Below are 7719 nucleotides of genomic sequence, written 5' to 3'. Positions count from 1 at the left end.
ATATCACTGCTAGTGAATACTATGGAAACTTTGTGATATACTGCGTTATCACACCACATTCTGTGGTATTAGTAAGTAAGATAAAGCTGCCATCATTTTAGAGAAATATGGATTTAGCAGCCATATTATGTTGGGATATGGGTTCATTTTGCAAGAATACAAATACACAAAAATCAGTGAGCGGGAAAAAACAGAAATTAGGGCCTATTCTAGTAGCTCTGATTTGTTTTGTGTCAATCCGTGTCAAAAGAGACCTTTCAGATTGGATTGACATGCTTTGCTCTTCTCTCAGCCGTTCTCGCATGCCCAATAAATGCAGAAAAGGCTATTTTAGAAGTAATTTTATTCCGGCTCTGTCAATCCGATCCGTTTATCCAAAACACCTGCAACTCGAATTTTTTGAAGACAACAGGAATTCTCGTAGCTCCGTTATCTGTCAAAGTCAAATCCACTTCTAAAAATGCACATTTTTTTTTCACGCCTCCTCAAGGGTGCTGAGATAGCCTCAATAGATGCGGTTTTCCACCCTTATAAGTCCCCCCAAAAAAACATTTCTGGACTGCAGAACATCAATTGACTTTCTGTATATATGTTATTAAGTATTCTGTATTCATTTTAGCCATTTAACACTAAAGTTGAACTCATGATGTACATTGTCCAAATAACTTGGTCCCCTATAGAAATATCAATACACAACAAAACAGTATATAGAAACTATCATCCCCACCAATTTTACTACTAATAATATCAATTAATAGGATTATTATTATTAATAATAACAGCAATTCATATTATTACTAATAACAACATCAATTAATATAATTATTAAAAAAGTTATTATTATTATTATTATTATTAAAAGAGTAATAATACTAATACTAATAATAATGTTAGCAATTAACATCATCATTAATAATAGCACTTATTATTGTCATTAACAATAACAGCAATTCATATTATCATTAATAAAAAATATTTACCTTGAAAACCGTAGCTCTCACAGTGTTGTGTACATATAATCTGCACAGGCATGAGATACAGCACCATAGAAGTTGTAATTTTTGGGGGGTGAGATAAAGGGACTTGCCCAAGTTAGTAAGGAGACCATACCGGTATTTAAAAGAGGCTCAGCGGTAATGTAATTATTTGCAGGGTTATTACATTTACTTACTGCCCCACTCCTTCCAAGCACTATTTGTGCTCCTATCTGCATCCAGATATGTGAAATGTGAAATCACCCATGATATATCCTAATTACTGTAGCTGCCTACTAATACCCTCCATCACATACTTACTTCATAAACTAAACCCTGCATGTATGTGCCAACATGGAACACAAATGTTCATAATTGCCAATGGGAACAATGAGTTTAATAGTGCAACTGGCATACGTCTGTTAACCCCCAACCAAAGTAGAAATATCTTATTGGTAACAATCGGTTCATACTGTACAAGTATATTGACGTTTGCTATAGTATTATTTTAGATGATTTTTCAACATAATACGAATGGTGTATGCTCTGTTTATACATAAGGGGAAAACGTCTTCATAGTTAACTTTGAAATAGTTTAATGGGAAATGTATAGCTTATTTGTAATGCTACTCATGTGGGATAATGTACACAATGGTGGATAGACAAATACATTTGAAACATGTGATGGTGATGTGTGTTGTATACGTTACCCATGCATTACTCCATCCAGTACTTACTTTCTAGGAACCACTTTTTACAGTTCTCTGTGAACTGTACTGTCACTCCCATGGCAGAGACATGGTTGCAGATCTCTTGCCATAGCCGGGTCTTCTCCATAGTGTTAGTCCTGGATGCAGATTTGAGCACAAATGTTGAGATGTTGTTAGTATAGGTTACTGTAGGTGTAGGGAGTGACATGTTTAAGGAGTAGAAATGCCATAACTTTTCAAATGTGTGTGAGCATTGTGGGGTTTACAGTCTCCACCGCCTTTATTATATTTACTAAGTTTTGACTTTCTAAAATGCTCTCCTAAGTGTTAAACATTTGTCTCCACCACTGAGCTGTAGCATGAAAATGTATGCTACATGTTAGTCAATATTTCTTTGGACATCATTTTTAATTGGGGCACTGTACTTATATTAATGGTGTTCTAACCTGGTATGTGACCAAACAGCCGAACATAGTGCCTGTCCACCTGCTCAACCAGGACCTATTTGTCCTCTTGGGAAAAACGGATGTTCCACGCCCCTTCCACACAGCGCCTACCTGATGCAGGAGGCGCATCAACTGCTGGAGCCTCTACCTCTGAGTCTTCAGAGGTGTGTTTATCACTTCCCATCTCTTCCTGAGCACTCCACCCAGAGCCTTAATACTGCCAATAATTAATGGTGCCTCGGATGACTTCTCTACCTCTAACCTTATCTGTGCCTCTCTAGACCTCCTGACCTCTCCCACACCTTCATTCCTTTTGCTCACACTCCAATCACACCCATTCACACTCCTCTCATGCTCTCTCCATTCACTCCCTACTCACATGCCCACGTCCACTCCCACTCCTGCCCTCCATGTCACTCACTTCCTCAAACACACACCAAAACAGTGAGCGGAAAAAATAAGCAAACATAAAGACACACTACAAGAAAACTTTCACAATGATAATGGATACAAAGAACAACAGACGACTGCTCAATCAAAACTTGCTACCAACACACACCACACGCAAATACCTCCAAACACCTAGCCCGTGCCTGTCTCTCCCCACAGCCCCGACAAAGGCTGTCTAAATTGGATGCTTTTTATAGTGTGTTTAATGCGTTGTCTTGTGAGATTATGTTCTCTCCACTTTAAAACAACACAAAAGAACAACCTGCGCAGATTGGCTGTTAAAACGCTGGGTTTGGCATTTGTTAAAGATCCTGTTTAAACTATGTGATTTGCAATACTGTTTTTTGTCACATCTCATTCCACGACTTCTGAACATGCCAAACTGCATGGTTTTGCAATGACAAAATCGGAGCTACTAGAATAGTAATTGTACTATATAGCATTGTAAACATGCAGGGGAAACTGTACTGTACAGTTTTGGAATGCAATACAGGCAAGATTGTCACACTATGTCCGGTGACCGCAAGTAAGCAAGTTTAGTTTAAACCAGGGGTGGGCAAACAGAGGCCCAGGGGCAGCGCAAGGTTTTTCAGGGGGTGTGCGGCAGTTGCGGAGGCCCGCACTCTTCCCCAGGGCATTTAAATTAAATGCCGAGGGATCGCGTGAGGCATCTGCAACGTCCCTTACCTTGTCCTCAGTGATGGGTCGCCATGGCAAATGATGCGGGGTCACGTGAAGTCACTTGATGCCAAAGACAAGGTAAGGAGAGGTGCGCAACCACGGGGGGGGGGAGAGGAGGCAGAAGGGCGCAGAAGAGAAAGTTTGCGCTCCCTTTGTCTAAACTATGAACATGACAATTTGCATTACCTTTTACGTATGTTTCCTTTGATTTTGTGCTCTCTCAAAAGCATGGAAAGATATTGCTTGACATTGATTATATTAAAAATAAAGATGCACAGAGTGTGGGAGATAAATGAGAAAAACTTGACTTTAAGTACTTGATTTGATTCATTCTATACCCACCTGTTTTTATCCTTGTTAAATCTTAGGATTTTGACATTAACTAGCATGAAGAATAATGAATATGAGAGGTACTTTAGGAGAGCTTAACAATCTATGACATCTATTTTAGTTGTTCTTCCTTTCTAATATTTTAGATCCACATAGTTTTCCTCATTCATCTTTTACCTTTTCTCTTTTAAAAGCTGTTAGAAAAAGGATGATACTCTCATGCTATTTATTTAGTCTGAAGTGAAGGAAAACAGTGCTGTTGTTACAGCTAATATTTGGCAGTACTAAAATAAATCCTTAATCTTGAGGCTACTGCAGAAATTCGGATCCAGTTTATAAGATTTGAAAAGTTGTTGAGGTTAAGGAGCTTAAACTTTGGGTCATCATGGGACCATCTTCTATTTGTCTACTTCTTCTCAATGAACAGCAATTGTACAGTAATAGTCCTTCAGGCAGAACAATCAAGTCACTGGTCTTCTTTTCCCATAGTCTCAATAAATACAGTGTTCATCATGTGGCGTAATAATACATAGTTACATAGTAGATTAAGTTGAAAAAAGACACACATATATCAAGTACAACCTATGCTAAATTTAGACGACAGATACTTTATCCTATATCTGTACTTACAGTATATTGATCCAGAGGAAGGCAAACAAAAAACCCCAGTGAAATATCATTCAATGATATCTCATAAGGGGGAAAATAAATTCCTTCCTAACTCCAAGATTACTCCCTGGATCAACATCCTTCCCATGTTTACTCATTTGGTATATCCCTGTATACCTTTCCTTTCTAAAAAGATGTCCAACTTTTTTTAAACAAATCTATTGTATCTTCCATCACAGTCTCCATGGCTAATGAATTCCCATATTATTGTAGTTTTCATATAGCCAAATCAAAGAAGTAAACAAGACCAACACATTTTTTGTGTTGCACAGTAGCAATTGGCATAACACATTCCTTTAACATTTTAATAGAGGTAACTGATTCTGAATAAACGAAATAGCACAGGAACCCAGATTATGAAAAAGTATAAGGTTCTTTATTATGATATGTACTGTACAAAATAGTAATGGTCCAAGCAAAAACACCAGAGATTACTATTTTGTATAAACAAAAAAACACACATGGTTCCTGGCACTCAAAGGAAATAAAGAAGCAAAAGTGATATTGAAAGCAAAAAGTCTTTTACTCAAATAATGAATGAGATATAGTATTTATACTGTAAAATTAGCAATAAAGTAGCTACACAGACTAATCCAATTAGTGCAATGCACACATTACACACATAGTAAATAAAGCAGAGTAAATACAAAGTAAAAAGCCAACGCTGCTCAAAAAGGTAAATCAAACTGATACTTATATGGAGGCAGAGTGGTGTAAAATATAAGAACAGAAACAATTGGGAGACTCTAAGCAAATGGGGATGGGGAGGAGTGCAAAAATCAAACAACACGGGAAAACAAGGGAAATCTACACAAGTGGAGAGGAGAACAGAAAAAATAAATAAGAGGGGCAACGTTTCGGGGCAGGAACCCCTTCCTCAGAACCATTCCCACAGAACAAATGCTGGTGGTACTTCCCTAACTACTCCTCACACACAGAGGTGTGCTCCCAAAAGTTAAAAAAAGGCAACTAGGGCTATTCTGCATAAGTTCCAACTAATGAAGGCACAAACTGATGTCCAAATATGCAATACTCAATTGCAGTGTCTCTGGACTCTCCGAGTGGCAGTAGAAGTCTATTCGTGTCGCAGAATTCTGTGGAAATGAAGAGATGCCTTATTGTCACTGACTTCTGCGACACGGAGAGAACACTACTGCAACTCGGATAGTCCACTGCGACACTGCAATTGCCTATTGCATCCGGTATTAGATATCCATCTTGCTGCTGCTCCGTACTTTCTTTCTAATCATGCTTTGATGGGACACACAGAAGGCTACATACAGCTATACTCAATAGCTGCTACAAACCCCAATCAAACAGACGACTGGAAACACCAGTGACCCCGGGTTCTCACAGGAGGTAAGATCATTACTTTCATCATAGGCCCCGGTTAGATGTTAGGGCTTAAATTAGATATATCCATATCCCAACCTAAGGACGTACATTTAAGTGCAGATCTAACACAAGCAATCTCCTGAGCACATGACTGTAGTTATTTTGTTGACTATGAATAAAATATTTTAAAATATTAAAATTAATAAGATTCTTCATCATCCAAGTTATGTTTTAAAGTACTGTACTTTAATTGATAGGCCTGTTTCTTGATTCAAACTTGCTACTAATACTTTCTTTCTTTCTTTCTTTCTTTCTTTCTTTCTTTCTTTCTTTCTTATGAACAATGGTTCCATGTCACTCACTAGATGCTGTTAATAAAGTCCTGCAATGGAAGATGTTTTATGGAATAGCAAAACATAGTAAATGTGGCCCAATATCTTTACTTTAGGATTTCAACACATAAGAATATTAGCAGTGATTTTTAAAGCAGTTTAAACACACGTTTCTATAGTGCTGTCTTTTTGTGCACAACCAATGCATTGAAATAATCTGGAATTATTTTATAGCAGAATAATATGAAGAAGTGGGATCTCCAAAATGTATTAAAAGTCAAAACAATACAAAAAGTACATATTGTAGTAACTGGAAATTAGAGATGGGCGGAACGGTTATAATCCGTTCCCTTGAATTTCCCAGACTTTCCCTTCAAAATCTGTTCCGTGGTGTAAAATCTGTCTGTGGATTGGGTATTAAACAATCCGAGGGGATTCATCCAAATCTACCATTGGAAACAATCCCTTCACACTTATATTGAATCCGATAACCACAGCATGGATTGTTAAAAATCTGCACTCTCTCTCCCTACTTGGATGAAATTTGAGTGTGGATTAATAACAATCCATCCACAGATTATTTACCTTCCAGGTGGATAGTCAGTGATCAAAAAAAAAATCCAGAAAAGGCTGATTGGCCATTTTTAGAGTGATTCCTGGAAATCAGCGGACCAAAGGAACCGGCTGATCCGAGGCGGATCCAAATTTGCCAAAAAAAATTGTGCCCATTTCTACTGCTAATCCGAGACTGTACCTCTAGCATCGCTCTGTTAAAATTGCATATAGCAGTGTTTTGCATATTAGAAAAATGGTTACTTCAGGAAACTAAGTTGCAAATGTAAAATGTCATGAACACTTTGCATTTTGCTGCAGTTCTTCTATTCTTGCCTGAAAGGCAATATCCTTGTGTATTGAGTAGAGGTATTATGCAAAGCTGAAAGGAGAATGGATGTGTGATGCTGTATGATGTACTGTCATTTATTGCTATTGTATATGATTTGAGTTCAAATTCCTTAGGTTTGTAAGATGGTGGAGCTGTTGCATTGCACAAAACATCAAGCTATAGTTGTATACTACTAAATACTTTAAAGCATCCCCATTAAACAAATTTGAATTAATGTAGGCGGGAAGTGTAAATCTTGTCTAATTACACGGCTGTAATTCACATGGAGCTTGGTATGTTCCTTACTTAAATATAACTTGATTAGATCTGGTGTCCCACTTTGTACTAGTTGAACACAATAACTGTTTACATAAAGGATTCTTTTCTAGCAGTTTTTATACATGGTACACTATTTGTATATTACTCCAAAAATGTCAGTTTGCCTGAATTTTCTGTGTCTTGTAAAACAAACGGCATTTTCAATATCAGGAATACATTTTTCCATCTTTGGCTCAGTGATCATGATAATATTTTCCGGGGTCTAACATTTTAACACTAGTCAGAATGCGGTAATTAATGGGTCCGATAATAACGAGTTAATTACAGCATTGCAGTAGAAATTACAATAACACCTTTGATGCCTGTGGCTACCAAGGTACACCACAGGCATCAAAGTGGTTAATATTAGTGAAACTACACTACCTGCACCTCATGGCTACCTAAGTGGCTAGCTAGTAAACACTTGCCATGCAATGCTTTACTAACTGCTAAGGTTAACCAGTACCACCTCCACTCGTGCGGCCTATCCATCCTCTCCGGAGCAACCACTGCCGACAGCCCCACCCCCCTACCACTCCTGTCCCACGTGACTATCTCTAACCACTATAACCTACAAGACCGTCTCCAGAA

This window comes from Ascaphus truei, chromosome 9 (genome assembly GCF_040206685.1).
Source record: "Ascaphus truei isolate aAscTru1 chromosome 9, aAscTru1.hap1, whole genome shotgun sequence".
NCBI classification, from domain to species: domain Eukaryota; kingdom Metazoa; phylum Chordata; class Amphibia; order Anura; family Ascaphidae; genus Ascaphus; species Ascaphus truei.
Note: the sequence above shows the minus strand (reverse complement) of the source record.